This window comes from Canis lupus, chromosome 20 (genome assembly GCF_003254725.2).
Source record: "Canis lupus dingo isolate Sandy chromosome 20, ASM325472v2, whole genome shotgun sequence".
Lineage (NCBI taxonomy): Eukaryota > Metazoa > Chordata > Mammalia > Carnivora > Canidae > Canis > Canis lupus.
The window spans coordinates 33,602,222-33,622,553 of NC_064262.1; the positions used below are offsets into that span (position 1 = coordinate 33,602,222).

The following is a 20,332-nucleotide window of genomic DNA, read 5'->3' on the forward strand; positions in this document are numbered from 1 at the left end:
CCCTCTGCCTATGTCTCTGCCTCTCTGTGTCTGTCATGAATAAATACATAGAATCTTAAAAAAAAAAAGGGGGCCCCACTTTGGGCTTTACTGTAAATCTGCTTCAAACTGACCTTTGCAACAGTGTATCTGATATACCAAGAAATCATTGCCAGTTATATGGGAAGTTCTTTGTAGATGGGTAATAAAAACATTCATAATCACAAGAGCTAACTTTTTTAAAAAAGATTTTATTTATTTATGAGGTGCTCCCATAGAGCCAATATTTTTAAAGCCCTTACCATAGGCCAGGCCCTGCATTGTTTGGCAGGTATTTTTCCTTGACACTTCACGACCAGCTTATGATAAAGATGCCACTTATTAGCCTCCTTTTATGGACAAGAAAGCAGAGACTCAGAGGGATAAGCCATTTGCCCAGTGCCACACAGCTAGTGTATGGCGGAATTGGGGTTCAAGCTCATGGAGCAGAGCAGACTTGCTTACTGTGGACTAAATATACCACACATAGTGATCTCTTCATTGTTGTTTACATGTATGCTATCTTTCCTTCCGTAAAAACTTGTTTTGTTTTAATTAAATGGAGGAAGAGCAATATAAGCTGAAAATGTCTTCCTATTCCATAGAGCTTGTTTTTGGAATTAGTGTATAATTGAGTAGTATTTCTCAAAGCAATTGATTTGATGAGTAGGCAAGGATGATTTGTGATAAGTTAAATGTCTTTGATAAAAGACTTTTGATTAAAAAAAAAAAAGCTCTTCAGTATCCTTGTTGTACTTAATCTGTTGGTTGAGCTAATGTAAAGCACCAGTTGTAAATAATCAAGAAGTCAGTCCTAATGATTTCCTAGTATCAAAGCTCAATGAGAATCTCCCCATATGAACGTGCAATAAGCATCATGAAGCCCCTCACCCATGCATCACTGTGTGTGGGTCTGTTTCATGGTGTCTGCTAAGGAAGGATAGGACTCTGTGTGCTCATGGATAGAAACACATGGACATAACTTCCTCTGGATCCCAAAATGATTAATTCCACAACAAGAAGGAAAGGATGAAGGCAAGCTGTGATTGAATTGGCCATTCCTCGAAACAGTGTGAGTTAAAAGCCAAACCAAGAAAACTCACAGGACTGGCTACCCGGGTTTGCTGGTATTTGGGAAAGATAGCTTGAGGAAGGCCTATAAGGTCCCTGAGCTGCAGGGCTTTGCCTGGGGGCTTGGCTGTGGCTCCCTACCCCACCCCCCACTCCCCCTACTCCCCCCCCCACTCCCCCCACAACCCCCCCCCACTGCTAAGGCCAGGAAGGATGCTCCAGGGAGCCCCCCCAGCCAGGAAAGCAGGGAAGTGAACCAGAGTCCAGCCAGTGTTGCTTTTGGCTGCAGGAAAGGAAAGGAAGAAAGCCAAGATGACCAGGAGAGAAGGAGCTAAACCACCTCCCTGGTCACATTTAATGGGTGTTCATAATTGTAAGTATTTGTAAATATTGAGTAGTAATGTTACCAAGTAACAGCCTTACCAGATGATTGAGTATAGGGCCTCCTTCTGTTTGAATTGCACTGGCTTGGGCTTTTTTTTTTTTTTTTTTTTCCAGAGCGCTTGGCCCCTTTTCTTTTGTGTGGTTCTATGAGTTGAATTAAGGGGAGGTTGTTTTTCAATTGTCTGTGTGCAGGAAGCCTTGGCTGACTGTAAAAATTTGGCACTGAAAAGCGAGGAGCAGTTAGTGATGTTACTGATTTGGTGTTTGCATAAATAACTTGAGAGCCCTAGAAACCACACTGCACCATGCGCCATAGACGCAGGACATCAAAGGTAGTGAAGTCTTGCCCTCCTCATTTTGCAAATGGGGAAATTGAGGCCAGAAGAGCCTTTGTGCCACATTGCTTAAAACTGTATGCAAGTTTGTCAGGAGTATGACTTTTTTTTTTTTAAGATTTTATTTATTCATGAGACACACACAGAGAGAGAGAGAGAGAGAAAGGCAGAGACACAGGTAAAGGGAGAAACAGGCTCCATGCAGGGAGCCCGACGTGGGACTCCATCCTGACATGGGACTTGATCTCGGGTCTCCAGGATCACGCCCTGGGCAGAAGGCGGTGCTAAACTGCTGAACCACCCGGGCTGCCCAGGAGTATGACTTTTTGAAATATGAAAGTTTTACAAGTTATAAGCATCCTCCAGGAATTCTAGATTGGAACATGGGGCCTTGGATGAGTGAAAATATAAAACCCCTTGGGTTTCCTTATAATTGCAGGAGGAATGACAAGTCAGGGCAGTGGGGTGAGGGATGCAGAGGGGATACTAGGATCATTTATCCCTTATTCCCCATCTCTTGCTGAGGTCGCTCATTTTACTCCTAAGCTGTCCCTCTCTGTTGAACAGGGCAAAATGATGTGTGGATGTGCAAAAAGCCCCTGCAAACAGCTCCTCTGAGTTCCTGTGACAACCTGCCCCGGCTGGGTAGGCCCTATGTGGAGTCAGCCCTGTTTATGGAAAGGCTGCCAGACCCCACTCTTGCCCAGTCCTTCTTGCTCAGACAGGCCTGCTGCTAAGCTGTCAGGGGGCAGAGTTTGTTTTTGACATCTTTTCCTGCTATCTCCCTGTGATAGCAGCTGTTTCCAAGAAGCCAGTGCCTCCAGCCCCATCCCCGAGGCCAGGCCTCTTCTAGGCCATGGGCCGGACAGAAATCACCAAGCGTGGACCTTGCCCTGAAGGACCCCCCCCTCCAGAGCATGTGGGTGGACTGAACTGAGAGTTGGGGGCTGAAGGGAGAGTGGTCTATCCTTAGGGAGGTCGTGGGGATCAGAAAGTCTTCTCAGAAAGGGTGGCAGAGGGCTGGGTCTTCTGAGGCTCCGCTGGTTAGAGAGAACCAAGCACTGTAGGCCTGGATGTTGTTGGGGGAAGGGGTGGGAGAGGGAGGCAGGCATCCTTCTATAGGGCTGGATGTGTGGTATGGGGATGCTGGAGTGGGGATCCCAGGAAACAGGTCCAGGGATAGGTTGGGTATGGTGAGTGTAGTGGTTAGTCTACTTAGCTATACTTTTTATCTTAGATTTTACTTTCTAAGAGATATGGAACCTTTTGAAGATTTGAAATGGGATGCAGGGATGAGGGAGGAATGACTGTATTTGAGTTTTAACAGCTTCCTCAATGGTAAAAATGTGCAGGAGGGAGTGGAGATAGGAGGACTGGGTCAGGGAGGAAGCGTCTGAAGCACAGTGGATGTAGAAATGGTGGTAGTGGGGGGAGGGGTGTCTCTGAACTCCCTGGGGTCCAGAGTGGGTGTGGCGAAGATGATGATGCTATTCATCAAGAGCATTGTCCTTAATGATGTTCTTCCTTAATCGGGGAGCTAAAAAAAAATCGGGGAGCTACAATTCCTAGAATCACAGAATGGGGGTTAGGAACCATGTTGAAGACAAAGTTGTTCCTAGAGGTCCCAGACCTCCATTCTTCTCTCCTCTCATCCAAAACTCAGCCTGAGCCCGGTGCCCCAGGGCCTTGCCCATGGCTAGCTCAGCTGATGAATTACTTCTAATCATGTGTGGGAGTTAATGGTTAGTCGGTAGTAATATGTTATTCAGCCCTGGTAACCTATTTCCATTTTAAACAGGTCCTCAAAGCTCTTAGGTCAGTCCTGAAAGTTTAATCAGAATTTAATCAGAAAAACTTCAAAATGTCCAATTTTAGCTGCAAGTGATTTTTTTTTTTTTTTTCTCTAGTGGAGTCTCAAATTGAGACCAGGTTGAAACAACAAAAAATTATATGCTAAGAAATTTTACTCTTTTTTGCCCTCTAGTGACAGACTCTTGAACGCCTCTTTTCAAGTCCAATCACTTTGGGATTCATTGATTCAAAAAATAATTATGTCTCTTATGTGCTAGATGCCTCAAAAATCCTCACTGTCTGATATTATGATGGCCAATCTGTTCCTGAAGGATCAGCAAGGCGTATTAAGTAAGTTAAAATGAATTAATTATGTCTGGACGATTTTTTTTATTTTTTAGCATTTTACATTTCTCTTTGACACAGTGCATATCCTGAGGTATTATAAACCCGGGGCTGAGAATTGATGCTGTGAGTACCAGTCATATTTCCTGCTACATGTATCATATCATTTTCTTTTATTATCTTGGATTCAGAAGAATGTGGAATGTACTGTGTGTTGTTACAGTTCTAATAAGAAAAATATTAAAAGATTACCCATCAGTTGGCTCAGGTCATGATCTCAGGGTCCTGGGATCAAGCCCCATGTCAGGCTCTGTGTTCACAGAATCTGCTTGGGATTCTTTCTCTCTCTCTCTCTCTCTCTCTCTCTCTCTGCCCCTTCCCTGCTTGTGTTCCCCACCGGTCTCTCTAAAGTAAATAAATAGGAGCACCTGGTGACCCAGTTAGGTAGACATCTGCCTTCAGCTCAGGTTGTGATCCCGGGGTCCTGAGATCAAGCACCGCACCAGGCTCCTTGCTCAGTAAGTAAGGTACATAATACTGGGAGCATGTGAACTCCTCTGTGAGGGGGTAGTGAAATGAATGAGGCTGAGGGAGCTCTTCTCCCTTCTTGGCAAATAATTTTATAGAAATATTCAGATTCTCCACAAAGTAGGCTCTTTTGAAAAAACAAGCATACTGATGAATCAACTGGATCTTTCTGTAAGTTATTATTTGAATGCCTGAAGGGAAGCAGGTCAGTGGCCAGCACAGTGCCTGATACAACTTCACTCCAGAATGCGTGCCTACCAGCCTTCGTGACTAAAGTTTGTGTTCTTGCTATGTTTTTGTCTGGTGATCATTTTGGCTTTACATTTTTATGTAGAAATTTTGCCCAAGCTTCACATAGCGTTCGTTGTATCATTTATTCAACAAAGCCTTGTATTTTTAAAAATAGCATCTGATAATCATAGCTATGAAAATAACACATGTGCATGTTGTATTTTATGTTAAGCTTTAATCTATGATCATTTAGCCTTTTAATGAGATATGAATATTATCATATCCAGAGGGGGACTCTGAGGCTCGGGCTTCTTAAGCAGCTTGTCCAAGGTCACATAGTTAATTACCAGCCTCCAACCAGGGTCTTCTGTCCCCAGTGCTGGTGATGTTTGTGCTGTGAGAGAGAAAACCCGTGTTCTTGGGAGGCTGATGTCAGACTTGAGTGTAGATTGATGTTTTTGGTGACTGTGCTGAGTTTACCATCCTATTACCATATAGGCTTCTGTGAGCATGTGTTTATGCTACTCTGACTTGGTGAACTAGCAGATGGTGGAGGTGGACCAGGCCACAGAAGGCATTGGGATTGACAAAGGGCCTGGCACTAAGCTGCTGATTCTCAAGGTCATGATTCTCCTCTGCTGCATGATGAGGCTTGCATCTGGGGGTGTCATCCCCTCAGAGGTGTCTTCTCCCCCTTGAGAACTGTTATTTCTCCAATTGTTTTTTTTTTTTTTTTACCTGGCTTCTCTTCAATTACTAGAGAAGGGTGACATGGAGGTGTAGCCACATAATCCAGGGAACAATTTTCCTTGTCCCACCGTAGGAAGCCAATTCTGTGTTCCCAGAACACAGACATTGCATGTGTCTGGGACAGATGAGAGGGACTTGACAGCGATGTCATGATGTTGATACAGCAGATGTTGGGTGAAAGGTTCTAGTCACAGATGCTGAAGGCCACACACCTTTCTGTTTCTCCAATCTGCCACACTCCCTACCACAGGGCCTCTGCACATGCTGTCATCTCTGCCTGGGATGCTTTCCATCATTCTTCAGATCTCACAGATCTCATACAAAGGTCTACTTTTTTTCTGGAAACCTTAATAATTGTACAAATGTATAGTTAGCCTGGGTAAAATATCTGTTTAACTCACAAATGGAAGAACTAGAAGGATGAAGAAGAGAAGACTGGTTGTAAGAAGTATTAAGGAGTGGGGTGTCTTACTGGCTCAGTGGGTGGAGTATGCACCTCTTGATCTCAGGGTTATGAATTCAACCCCCATGTTGGGTGTACAGATTACTTAAAAGTAAAATCTTTTTTTTTAAAAAAGAAGTATTCAGGAAGATATATGTATGCATCTTTCTTATAGACATCTGTGTATTCTAATATATGTATATATACACATATCTACATATGTGCATATGTGTATATATGTATGTATAGACATGGGAAAATGTAGAGCAAAGAATATTGGGATAGGCTTGCAAACTTAAATATAAAACAAGTTAAGGTTCTACAGGAAAATAATACTGTAATCTTTGGAATTATCTCTTATGCCCGACAGAAATTATTTGCAACTTACAAGTCTTTTACAAGTTAACATCCTGACTTTACAGTCTGGGCCTATCAAAAGTGAACAGTAAGTCAAACAAAATTACCTTTCGTGTAGGCAGGCTCAGGCTGTGGATGACTCTGAAAAGGCATGCTGTATTTCCTAGTTTTGGATAGTTATTAAAATGGCATAACTTGAATGGCCAGCACAGTGTCTGACACCGAGGAGAAACCAGTGACTATTTGTTGAATGAAGGAACACATGGGGAGATTGGCTCCTCAGGCACACATGGGGCCTGGTGTTAAATATGGGGAGTGGTATCCATTAGAGGTCGAACCTCCACCTTCCCACAGGAGACTTTGGGGTCAGAGTGCCAGCTGTGTGTGGACCTAGGGGAGGCTAGCGTAGTACATCAGTTACCCAGACAGGGTTGGGGGCAATAGAAAAGGATATATCAGAAATCTAACAGTAAGAATAGGATCTTAAGAACCAAGGAGGACACGGGACGCCTGGATGGCTCAGTGGTTGAGTATCTGCCTTTGTCTCGGGTGGTGATTCCAGGGTCCTGGGATCGAGTCCCGCATCAGGCTACCCGCTTCTCTCTCTGCCTATATTTCTGCCTCTCTTTTTGGGTCTCTCATGAATGAATGGATAAAATCTTAAAAGAAAAAGAAAAAAAACAAGGAGAACTCGGAAATCAGGACAAAGGAAGGAAGGAAAGGAACTGGTGCTTCTGGCATTATCTACAATATGCGATTCCTTGTAGGAAAGCCTCAGTCCACGTAGGCTATCCCAAGTTTACCCTTCACCTAGCCTGTTAGGTGGTGTTATTATTCCTTTCTAGCCAAGGCCAGAGTGTCACACAAACAGCTGTGGAGTCTGGTGCACTTGGATTTGCATTCAGGATCTGCAGTTCATGAGCTGTGTAGACCTTGGCAGGTTAAAGACCTCCCCTAGCCTCAGTTTCCTTATATATAATATTGGAATGCAATCTGAGCAAATACCAAAGCCTCTGATACTGGGTTTTGCTGCAGAGGTTTGAAGTCTGTTAGCCAACAGTCAAAATAATTCTGTTTACTTGTATCTCTCAAAGAAGATCCAAGGGCGATCCATTTTATACTTAAGAGCAGCCCTTTAAGGGACTCCTCTCTCTCCTTATCCCATTCTGTTTCTAGCTGACCTTGTGTTACAGGCACCCTAAGCCTTTTCCTCTGTTCCAGAAGACTTTTCTCTTTTTCCCCCACTCTTGGTATTTCCTTTTCTCTCCCTATACCTGCTTCTCTGCCCTCTGGTTTGCATAATGAAGGAAAGAAGATGGCAGATAAGGCAACGTCCTTCCTTGGCCAGTGGACAAGAAGCTGGGTAGCTTCAGCTTTTAAAGAGTTGTTGCTGGGCAGCCCCAGTGGCTTAGCGGTTTAGTGTCGCCTTCAGCCTGGGGCATGATCCTGGAGCCCTGGGATCGAGTACTACGTCGGGGTCCCTGCATGGAACCTGCTTCTCCCTCTGCCTGTGTCTCTGCTTCTGTGTATGTGTGTGTGTATCTCATAAAAAAATAAAGAAAATCTTTAAAAAAAATAAAAAAGAGTTCTTGCCTTTGATTCAGAAAGAAGGGCACCTCACTGTGTAGGATTAATTTGAAAGGAGAATATATCAAATTTCTGGCAGTTAGTGGACCTTGAGTAATGGCAGCTCCTAGTATTGTTACAGAGAAGGAAGCCCATTGGAGATACACAGCTGTGAAGTGATGAGCTGGGCTTGCAGCTCAGCCAGGTTGGCTCTGGTGCATAAAGTCAGAGTGAGCACCATGCTGAGTGGGTTAGAACTCACCCAGGAGGTCAGAGTTGTTCCTTGGGAGTAGGGCTGGGACTGCACTAGGGCTAGAGACCAAGGTGCAAAGGGCCGCAGCAGACAAGAGCAGCCCGGCAGGAAGCCAGAAAGCTGTGTTCTGCTCTTGAGTTTGGGGGCTGGGGGATGGGGTGGGGTGTGTCTCATGCCAAATTTCCAGGATTCCAGAGTAGGCCATCAGAATTGGCTGGGTTTGATCCAGGATCAGACTGTCTTCTTGGCCACCAAGATCTTGCTGTCCCATCATGTAGACCTGCAGGGGTTTTCTGGGAGAAAACAGGCAGCTTTAGCTCAGGGTGAGTGTCTGAAGTTTAGAGTCTGGTCAAGAGGATAGCCTCTTAGAATAGAAATGGGACAGTGCTATGAACCACCTGCAGACACTTGGGCAAGTTCCCCATTGCATGGATTCTCTGATGTGGAGCTAGAGCTAAGTGTTCACAGGGCCACTTTTTTAGGTGACAGTCATGTGCTTCAGCAAGAAAAACATAAGTGAGGAGGGAATGAAATGCTCTATGACCTTTCTCTTAGCTCCTCTCCTTTTAGGAAAAAAAGCCTTTGTGTTTGTGGTTCAGAACAAATTTTTCAAAAAATGGTTACAGAAGGTATTTGAAGCTTGCCCCAAGGCAGTGGAAGCACAGCCCTCCCAGAGCAGTGATGAGCAGCCAAGCATTTCTAAGGCTGGACAGCAGAGGACACTCTTCACTCACATTCGGTGCTGTCCTCCTTAGATTTCTCTTGTAGAGGCTGGAATCCTGCCTGGAAAAGTCAGTCTTGGAAAATATTCACTTCCAGCTATTTCTAATTTAACTTTGAGTCCTTAAGGAGTGGACTTTTCCTTTTAGAGCTGCAATGTCTGTGCTGCTATTTTAATAGCACCATCTGCTCTGGTCTGATCATCCAAAAGTCAGAAGAGGGAGATGCATTCTCCAGGGCTCTTAGAGCACATGTTCAGACAGAAACAGGCCAGAGGGGCACAAAGTGTTACATAAACACCAATTAATAAATACTTGGCCCCAGATGAGCCCTGCATGTCAGGCTTGTGATCTTCACACCTCTGGAGTCTAGGCCCTTCCTCCCATTGGTGCAAAAATCAAAGAGATGATTAAAACCAGAGCACTCGCTGGCCAGTCCTAGAAGGGAACAAGGCACCGTGCTGCCCATAGGGACTTTTTTTTTTTTTAAAGATTTTATTTATTTATTCATGAGAGACACAGAGAGAAAGGCAAAGACATAGGCAGAAGGAGAAGCAGACTTCTTGCAGGGAGCCCGATGTGGGACTCGATCCCGGGACTTCAGGATCACACCCTGAGCCAAAAGCAGACACTCAACCACTGAGCCATCCAGCTGCCCCCATGGAGACATTTTAATTCCTTCCAGTGGATTCTTTGTTTTCCTTCAACGTAGTTTTAATCCTGTGAATGCAGGATTAATAATGATAGGTAACACTTTCTGTGTTCTTACCATTTGCTGGGCACTGTGCTAAGCGCTCTCATGAGTGTCTGCTTATTGAACCCTCTTAAAGTATTAAGAGGCGAGGGAACTTCTGGGGTTTCTGAGGCTCTGTGAGGTCAGACACTTCCTGAGGGTCATTTAGCTGCTGAGGGAAGATCCAAATTGGAGCCTGTGCCATCACCCATTTGTTGAGTCCTAATTATATGCTGGGCAATGTGGTGCAGATGCAAGATACAACGCCTCTCTGGCTAATTTTAGTTTTGAATATGTTTTTTGATAACTTGAAAGCTGAAAGAAAGCAAGCAAAAGGAAGGAAAAAGCCAGCCCTCAAGGAGCATACATCAGAGGGTGGAGACCCTAAGGGGTCCTGCATTCCTTGGAAGATCCCTTCTTTAGAGGTCACCAGGAGTGAGGTTTTAAGGATAGGGGGAGGTCTGCCGGTCTGGCTCCATTTCCTCCTTCCCTTCAATTTGAGCAACTCTTTTTCCACCAGGTTTATGTCTCGAGGTTTGAGTATGATCAGGTTTGACACATGGTTCTGCTGCTAAAAAGAACAGAACAAAGCTTCAGGGTAGCAACTCAGAGCTAAGGGCATGCCTGGGGCAACATCCACCCACGTCCCCTGGATGCCTTCATCTTCCAGCTCTCTTTCCACTGGCTTCTTAGCTTCTGCCTCCCTCCTGTGCCACAAGCCCCTTCCCTGGCTCTTGTTAAGCTTCCTCGTTGCCAGGAGAACCAGCCTTGGAGCCCAAGCCCAGCTCCTTGACCTGCTACCCACTGTGCACTTACCTTGTGCCCGGGTTTCCTGGTCTGTGAGATGGGATGTTAACAGAATCTGCCCACCATGTCATTGGGTGGATTACATGAGATGATGGCACACCTGTTCTAAACATCACCCAGCCCAGAGTAAGAATTCACCATCCCTGGGCCACTTTTGCCTCCACTTCTTTCTTACCCACTCACCGCTCCCGGAGCTTGGCCAGCTGACTGCCGCCACCCTGACTACTACCCCCAAACAGCCACCTCTCCTGTAACCAGTCTTGCCTCCTGGTTCCTAAATGGCCCTCCACTTTCTGAGTCAACAGCCCAGAGGAAGCTTGGGTATTGGTGGCCATTTTGCAAATAAGCAACCTCAGAGAGAGGCTAAGTGGGGAGGAGGGGCTTTCACAGATCTCAGAATTGAGCTTACAGACCTTTGCTTCCCAAGCTTCAAGGGGTTCTAGAAAGTTGGTGGCTTTATTATCAGGGGAAGTAGAAAGGGATGGGTCCACTGTTATTCTCTGTGACCCTCTTCCTGAGGAACAGATTTCCTTCAGAGAGAGGATAATGAAAAGGAGCAGACCACTGATACACACAGCCCCATGGGTGAATCTCAATGCATGGTGCCAAGTGACAAAGACAGCAGCCTACTTGCTGTATGATCCTGCTTACATGACATTTTGGAAAAGGCAAAATGATAGAAATAGTAAACAGATCAGTGGTTGCCAGGAGCTGGGGTGGGAAGGAGGGTATGGCTACAAAGGAGCAGCATGAGGGGACATTTTCCTGGTGATGGAAGAGCTTTGCGTTTTCATTGTGGTGACGGTCATACACCAATGAGCATCAAAATTCACATCTGGACATCAAAAAGTGAATGTGTATGTGAAAGTATATTAAACAAAATATAGGCTTCCAGGCAGGAGTACAGAACATAGTATCATCACTCTGTAGTGGGTTAGTCCTGCCCTGGTTTTACAGATGTGGAAATGGAGGCTCCGAACCCTGGGAAATGGTGGAGAGATTTCTTTCTCTTCTGTCTTCCTGTCTCAGCCCCTCCAGGTACTGAATGCTGCTCTGGGAGCTGAGGGTCAAGTCTTTAGGAGGATGGATTGGTCTCCAGCCCCCACAGAACTCACTTTCTAGAATTCTGGGAAACAGACCAGGAATAAGTAAGTCTAAGAATGGGATGGAAGGGAGTGTCAGGGTGCTGTGGGGCCAGAGCAGCATTAGGCTAGAAGGACCTTTTTTAAAACAAGATTTTATTTATTCATGAGAGACACAGAGAGAGAGGCAGAGACACAGGCAGAGGGAGAAGCAGGCTCCATGCAGGGAGCCCAATGAGGAACTCAATCCCAGGACCCCAGGATCATGCTCTGAGCTGAAGGCAGATGCTCAACCACTGAGCCACCCAGGTGCCCCTGAGGGTTGAGGCTCCATAGGAGGAGAGGCCTTGCAGAGAGGTCTTGATGGGCCAGGTCCACCCTCTGCACTTCCTGTCTTGTAGGAGCTTTAGATTTGTGGGATGATGCCCCCAGTTTGTGCGTATGTGTTTCTCTTACACTTGATCCACTCTGCTCATGATTCATGCATCCTTCACAGACTGCAGCGCCCAAATACAATCTGTTATTAAGTTGCATCCAGAGGAGCCTGGGGGCATTTGTAACTGCAGAGTACTTAATGGCTGAGGCTCCTTGGGAAACCAGAAACAACTCCCCTTTCCCACTTGCTAGCCCACATCACCACCTGGAATTATCTTGGTCCTTCACTTGGTTATTTGTTAAGGGTCCGCACTCCTCCCCTACTTGCTAGCAAGCTGTCACCAGTATCTGATACCTAGGGACACTCAAATAAGTTTGTAAAATGAACGAGAGGAGGGACCAGGAAGGAAGAAAAGTTGTTGTTAGCTCTTGTTCTTAGCTCTGTGTCCTCCCCTGCGCACACTCCTCCTGGCAGCAATCTGTTTCCTTGTCTGCCTTTACAAAGTAGCTGGCCCTGAGCTCTTGCTGCCCATCCTGTGCGTCTGGGGAATGAATGCCCCTGCAGACAAGTCAAGGTGGCAGAGATCTGGCCCAGGGCTCCTAGGAGCAGTGACTACATCACACCATCAGAGGATGATGCTCTGCCATGAGACACCTGCTGTCCTGGCTGCCCCACAGTTAAGGATGGGGTACCAGAGCCATGGTGCTTTTCTAGGCTCATGTGTATTTGAATTTAAATTCAGGTATTTGGGGATGCCTGGGTGGCTCAGTGGTTGAGTGTCTGCCTTCCACTTAGGTTGTGATCCCAGGGTCCTGGGATCGAGTTCTGCACTGGGACTCCCCACAGTGAGCCTGCTTCTTCCTCTGCCTGTGTCTCTGCCTCTCTCTCTGTGTCTCTCATGAATAAATAAATAAAATCTTAAAAAAAATAAATTCAGGTATTTGTAGTAGAAGATTTCCTTATGTTTCTTTGTTTTTCTTTGGAAGCATTCATAGGCCAGTGCTGAAAAAATTACCTTCTTTTGCTCCAAAAGAAATATATTTCTCATAACATTTTGGATTTCTGCAGTCTGGAGGGTGAACTAATGTTGCTCTTGCTGATAGCAGGTGAAGGGGGAACTGGTTCCTATGAGGGCTGCTGAGGAGTCTTGAAGGATCAGTTTCCGTGTGGAAGGTCAGACTAACTTCCCATGTTTTCTTTTCTTACCCTCTTAATTCCACTCTAAGAGCCGAACTAATCCAAAATATTATCCTTTCCTCTATGGCTCCTTGGTGTTGCGAAATCTGTCAGAGTCTAGGGGAAGAATATTCACTTGATTGTAGTTCAATGTTGGCAGTAAAAGAATGAACTTCATAAAACAGAAAGTTGAAGATACACAAAAGGATTTGAAGAAAATTTCTAGGGGCGCCTGGGAGGCTCAGTCAGTTGAGCGTCCTACTCTTGGTTTCTGCTTAGACCATGATCTTGGGGGCTTGGCGTCCAGCCCTGTGCGGGGCTCGGCTCCGTGTGGAGTCTGCTGGAGATTCCCTCCCTCTGCCCCTCCCCCTTGCACTGCCAGCACATGCGTGCGCTCTCTCTCTAAAAGAAATAAAATCTTAAAAAAAAATAAAGTTAAAAAAGTAACGCTACTATTGATATTATAGTACTTTCCTTATCTTTTTTTATCATGTGAGTTTATTCATTATGTAACTTTATACTGTATTTTTAGATTTACTATTTTAATATAATCATTTGCTTATGACATTGGCACGTTAGAAATCACAGCTGAGGGGCTCATTTCCTCCCTCCCTGCCCTATAACATACCCACCTATCTAACCTGTCATGTGTCTGACTGTCCCTCCTGGAATGAGTGCTTCCTCTATGAGGAACAGTGTTAGGCTCTAGGAAAACAGTGATCAATGTGGCAGGTGGGATCCCTGTCCAGAGGGAGGTATTGTTATATAGTGGAACCAGAGCATAAAGAACCCAGAGGAAGATAGCAGATCATAGGTTCCATGGGCAATATATGTGGGGTTGCAGGCCACTGATGTGGTGGTGGCCCAGTCTCTGTGGCTGTCCTGCATTAATGGAGCCTCTCCACATTGGGGGCCTGGTTAAAACAATGGATTTAGAGTTTCCCCATGGAAGAGGCATCCGGCTGATGCTCGGGCTGGGGGACCCCTCTGTATGGCGTTCACAAAAGGCTTTATGTTCACATGTATACAGGTCAGTTGTTGAACTGGGATTGTCAGTCTGAGAGGGAGACGTTGAACCTGGCCTGGCTTTCTGAGCTGCAGAAGGCCAGTGCCACAAATGCAACATTCTTTGATGCTGGAAATTAAGGGCTTATTTGTGACATCCCAGGCCACTATGAGAGGCAGAGGGAGATTTTCAGAAAGCTTTATGAGCACAGCAGAGTCTGAAAGGAGGTACCTGAGGCCAGAGGTGACCAACTCTGCATGAAATAGGGGCCACACAGGTACCTAAAACCAGTGGCCCGGGCAGTGCAAGGTTCAGAGTAGGGAGAGGAAGAGACCTCAAAACCCCAGACCCACCTACCTGCAAGGGGCATCTGCCACTCAGGCCCAGCTGACCCTTGTCATATGTGGGAACATGGGCCCTCTGTGACATTCGGCTAGATATCTGATTTTCAAATGAAATCCTCCAGCTTTTTAAATGTTGGAAGCTACCTTTATATGACCTTATTGGTCATATAAAATATATTAGCAGTCTACCTATTTTTGACTTGCACCCAAAATTTAACTTCAAGATTAAATTATGATTTTTATTGGTTATTTGTTACATTTTTATTTTGTGTGCTTTTATAATGAATATACAACATTTTTATAAGCAAGAAAAAAGAAAGAAACATCTCTATAACCCAAAGGGCTAATTACCCTTTCATTCTTAGTCATGCTATCTGGACAGGTGGGGATGGCTGTTGGAACTTTCACTCAGGGAACAGGAAAGAAGACCCATATCCAAGAGATCCCAGGGGCTGCTGACTGAGGCAGTAGGTGGGGGTCTGAGGGCCTGTTTTGTGCTGGGCACCATCCTCTGTGTACTCTGTATAATCATTCATTCCTCATTCATTAATTCACCAGATATATACTGAGCACCTATGGATGTTAAGCACTGTACTGTAGCCCCCAGGATACAGCAGTGAACAAAGTGGGCAAAAATCCTCACCCTTGTGGGATTCAAGTGGGGGAAATGAACAAGAAATGATAAGTAGTACGATAGGTCTGATGGTGATAAACACCATAAGAAACAGGTAGGGGTAGGAAAGAGCAAGGCTGGGGAGGTCTAAAGTTAACAATAAGGTGGTCTGGGAAAGTCCTACTGAGAAGAGACCCAAAGGAAAGGTTTCACTCCATTACACATGTATTGCTCACTTACTGTGTCAGGAACTGTGTTAGGCACTATGGAGGGTCTCCAGGGAACATTCCCATTTTGTGATATACTTCTTTTTACAAACTTGGAAACAAAAACTTAGTTTTGGGCAGCCCGGGTGGCTCAGTGGTTTAGTGCCGCCTTCAGCCCAGGGCGTGATCCTGGAGACCTGGGGTCGAGTCCCACGTCGGGTTCCCTGCATGGAGCCTGCTTCTCCCTCTGCCTGTGTCTCTGTCTATGTGTGTGTGTGTGTGTGTGTGTCTCATGAATAAATAAATAAAATCTTTAAAAAAACGTAGTTTTTTGGTTGCATATGGCAGAAGTACAGTGCACACTTGCTTAAATTAAATAATAAAAAAAAGGACTCACTTAATTGGCAAATCCAGTGATAGTTCTGTCTTCAGGCATGGCTAGATCCAGGTGGCTAAACTATGTCACCAGGAATCCATCTCTCTCCATCTCCCACTCTACTTTCTCCAAATTAGCTTCCTTCTCAGATGGGCTCTCTGACCAAGATGCCTGCATAATTCCAAGTTTCTACCCCATCAGCTCAAATATTGCACTAGAGGACTGCATCTCTTTTCTTTAACTCCAGCAAAAGTCCCAGATTTCTTTCTCATTATTCCAGGCCAGGTCACATGCCCATCTTGGAAACCTAGGAGGGGATCCCTCAACAGAAGATCAGGGTGCCACTGGCAGAAGAAGGGAGATGAAATGCTGGACAGTAAGAAACTACCAACGTCCATCCTGGCAACACTTGCCAGGGTGGAAGAGAGCCTGCAAATGAGGATGTCTTCCAGGGCCCCAGTATGTCACCCACAGACTGTGTGACCTTGAGCCAGCTCTTTGTCTAAATGAGAGTGGTAGACTAGCTGGTTCTCTGAGGATCCTTCCAGCTCTTAATATGTTTGAGTTTTAGGCACATTAGTGGAAAACAGACACTATTTCATTAAATTACTGGGTTTGAAACAATACAGCCTTATGGATCCTGGTGGAACACATGGGTGTTTTTTTCCTCCAACAACTAGCTCTTTTGATGAATTGCTGAGGAAGCTGTGGGGGACATAAGACTTGCCTCTGCTTGAGCCGTGTCATCTCCTGGTAGCACCCACCTACAACTTTGGCCATATATATGCAAGGAAGCTTCATAAACCTTTTAGTCTGGTGGTGGGAAATGAACGCATTGCCATGAATTTCATGCCCCAAAGGCCAGAATGGCACAGTATGGAAGATTTAGCCTGGCTTCACCTCCCAGCATGAACCTGTGAGAAGGCCATAGTTTAAACAACACATGACTATCAACAGCTGTGGGGAAAACCAGCTGTGTGGATGTCAGTGTGAGTGTCCAAGACACCGATTAGATGTTTCAGTCCAGAATTCCATTTTAATGGTTATGTCTCATCTCTACAGTTAGACAAATACCAGTGTATTTCCCCAAGAAGATAGGGAGGGGTCACAGCGGTTGCTCCTTGGTGACTATGCTAATGTCATTTACCATCTCTGTTCATGAGATGTCTATGGGGCCAGTGTCTATGCTACATGGTGGAGGACTTCGCCATGATTCATGTCAAAGCTAGAAGCCATGCACCACTCTTCCAAAGGAAGTATTAGGTATGTGAGTGTTGGGCTGAGCCATGCAGTGCCAGAGATGGAGGTGGGGGGCAAGAGCCCTGGGGCCCAGCTAATTTGGTTCAAAGCCCAGCAGTGTTGTTGCTTCCATTGTTGGAGCAAGTTACTTGAGCTCTCTGAGCAGTCAGTTTCCCCATCTGTAAAGCGGAACAGTAATAGCACCTACTCAATAGAGTGTTGTCAGGATTAAATAGGAGAACACGTGTCAGGTTTGGGTCAGTCAGAATAATGACTAATGGTGGTGGTGGAGGTGTCAGACCAAAGCAGCCATGGACTCATAGGAGATGGAGCAGTAGCATATTTATAATGGCTATCACCTGTGGTGCTTATTACATGATAGGCCCAGACACTTATGTGACAGACACATTCTAAACTCTGCTTAAGTACATTAGCTCAGCCAGATCTAAGCTCAGCTAGATAATGTAATCATTCGTGTTAGCTCAGGTGGGTACTGTTGTCATTGTCATTTTGCTGAGGAGGGAACCGAAGGACAAAGAATTAAGTAACTTGCCCAAAGTCACACAGCCAGTGAGTGGTGGCTGTGGGGGTTGAGCCCAAGCAGCTGAGTCTAGCTCCTTGTTCTAACCACTACTCTTTACAGTCTCACTAAAATAGAGCAACACAGAGCTTCCTATAGGTCAGGAAATGTTCCAAGCACTTTCTAGAGATTGGTTCATTTAACCCTCACAACCAGCTCTCTGAAGTGGTTGCTATTCTTCATATTTTATGGATGAAAAAGTGGCAGCACCCATAAAGAAGTAAGGACACGGAGGGAGTTCACATCCTGCTTAGCTGGGTGGTTTAAGACAGGGAAGCTGACCTCACTGAGCCTTTGGGTTGCTGTGGGGTAAGCAGTGACTGATGTCAAGCACTGCATGTGACCTGGCATGGAGCAGGGCTTCTCTGGAGGGTGGCTGTTTAACGGTTAGTGACAGGGCCTGGCTCATGGACCCCAGCTCTGTTTCTTGTCTTGAGCTGCTCCTGGTAGCTGGAATAGGGCTGAGAGCTCTTCAAAAGGTGTGGCTTCTTAGGGAAAGAGGTCTTTGAAGAGATTTCTCTACTCCCCAGCTAGGCCCTCTGTGGGACCAGGGCATAGGTTGGCTCTACCACGGATCCTGTGTCTGGCTTTGAAGCTGACAGATCTGCCACCTGGAAGGCAAAGAGACTGTGAATCTGTCCCAGCCACTTGAGGGCAAACTATCTCCTAGATCTGGGGCTTGGTTTGCTTAGCTGCAGAATGGAGGGAGTGTGAGATGAAGCAGGCAATTAAAAGCATCAAATCCAGAAAGTTCTGTAGTTTCACAATGTAGAATAAGCAAGTCTTCTTGCCTGTGTTTTGCATAATGAACATGGAGAACTTTGCAAAACGTGCTTTTCCAGTAGCTAGTCCCTTTTTTAAAATTTATTTTTATTTTTTATTTATTTATGATAGTCACACACAGAGAGAGAGAGAGAGAGAGAGAGAGAGAGAGAGAGGCAGAGACACAGACAGGGAGAAGCAGGCTCCATGCACCGGGAGCCCAACGTGGGATTCAATCCCAGGTCTCCAGGATCGCGCCCAGGGCCAAAGGCAGGCGCTAAACCACTGCGCCACCCAGGGATCCCCAGTAGCTAGTCCCTTTTGTTGGTCAGTTGAGCTGCACATAGTTCCTCCCTCTGAAACAACACAAAGCTGTATCCTCGCCACTAAGCCTGTTTGTGGTTTATTTTGTCAAATTAATTATTATGAAGGTGAAGTTCTGGGTCATTTTAACGTCCTTGGAAAATGCTGCCAAATTACCCTGTGGAAACATTATCTCAGTTCATACATTCACAATTGTGAAGCAAAATGTCTGTTTCTCCACATTCTGGTCCACCATGAAGTATTATCCTACAAAAATCATCAATTTGAAAGGCAGATGTACTCGTATTTAAATTTCCATTTTGCTAGTTACTAAGGAAGGTGAACGTTTTTCATTTGTTTATTCACTGGGTTTCTTCTTTTGTGAACTACCTGTATTATTGGAAAGCATTTCAGCTTTTTTTAAAAGCTGTTCTTTTTTTATTACAAAATTAATATATGCCTATCATGAAAGTTCAGTGTATGAATGTGTGACATAGCAAGTGAAGGTTCCTTGAGTCAATCCTAACCCTGAGAAATCACCATGGCCAACAATGTGGACATTATTCTTTCAGAATTTTCTAGAAAATTTTGAATGCTATAATTTGGCCTTAAAGATGGTTCATCCATGGCTTCAGTATCTTAAAAGTTGTTTTGCTTTTTGGGATTTTTAAAAGATATTTATTTATTATTTTTTAAAATTTTTATTTATTTATTTGAGAGAGAGACAGAGAGAGCACAAGCAGGGGGAGGAGCAGAGGGAGAGGGAGAAGCAGATTCCCTGCTGAGCATGAGTCTGATGTAGGGCTCAATTCTAGGACCCTGAGATCATGACCTGAGCCAAAGTTGGATGCTCAGTTGACTGAGCCACCTAGGTGCCCCTATTTATTTATTTTTTTGAGGTGGGGAGAGGCAGGGGAATAGGGGGAAGAGAATCCCAAGCAGACCCCCACCCCCGAGTGTGGAGCCTAATGCAGAGCTGGTCCCACGACCCCAAAATCATGACCCAAGCCAAAAATCAAGTCAGACACCTAACCAACCTAGCCATCCAGGCACCCCAAACTCCTATTTTTGTTGAATAAACTTAGTTGGCTTATTTTGATGAATCAATCTTTTCAGAGAAGCCATATTGCCTAGAGGGAAGAGTACTGAATTTGGGGTACCCACTGACCACTCTCGTGTCTCCCTGAGCACAGTAGGGTGTGTGTGGACTGTGCTGTCTACTGTTCAGCCCTGTCAGTACCCCTGTGCTGTGGACAGAAGGACTTCTTGTTTTGAACGTCAGGCTGCTGTGGTATAAAGGCAGCATCAAGAGGATGAGGGCTCCTGGCCTTATGCTGGCATCAGCACCATTGAATTGGTGATAATAGTCAACAATAACCAGTATTTACTCTGTATGTCCTTTACATGCTTGGCTCTATTTATATCTCAAAATGGTTCTATAAAATGTAAAATCTAACATTATTGTTGTTTTCCATATTCTAAAATGTGGGTTCCTAGAGGCCAAACCATTTGCTTAGCATCCCCAGGTAGCAAGTGCCAGAGTCAGAACTCAGACAGCCCTGCTAGGAGTAGAGGCCCCTCAGGCAGTTAACTACCCACCCTTCAGTTCTGTACAGCCTCTCCTTGAACCCACATCTCCCTCTCAGCCTTTATACCTAGTAGTCTGGTCCAAATGCAAACAGGGGCCTGGGGAACCCCCAGTTGGTTCTCAGTATGAGCAAGTTGGGAGCAGGTAAAAACACGAGTTTCTGTGGGGCTGCATCCTTGCATCAGGGCTCCCAAGAGTGAGGAGAGCATCTTTGCCGGGGCAAAAGTGGGCAGTTGCCATGGTGGCAGCTATGGCAACATTGATGCAAGTACCAGCTCTGCTCCCACTGGAGCCCAGCTGGTGAGCTGGAGGAGGAGCTGCCCTGGAGGATGGCTGGGGGCTTGCTCTGTC

At 45.5% G+C, this 20,332-nt stretch overlaps 1 protein-coding gene across 3 annotated transcripts in view; it reads left to right on the forward strand.

Moving 5' to 3' along the window:
• ARHGEF3 (Rho guanine nucleotide exchange factor 3) overlaps window positions 1-20,332 on the forward strand; it is a 304,915-nt gene that overhangs the window by 61,214 nt on the left and 223,369 nt on the right. The window contains exon 1 of one of the 3 annotated variants that reach the window (XM_049097492.1): window positions 3,878-3,950. The exons of the other annotated variants lie outside the window; for them this stretch is intronic. The gene's annotated coding sequence lies outside the window, so the exon portion shown is untranslated. Of the gene's footprint in view, window positions 1-3,877; window positions 3,951-20,332 lie in introns of those variants that run through there. 3 annotated transcript variants of the gene reach the window in all.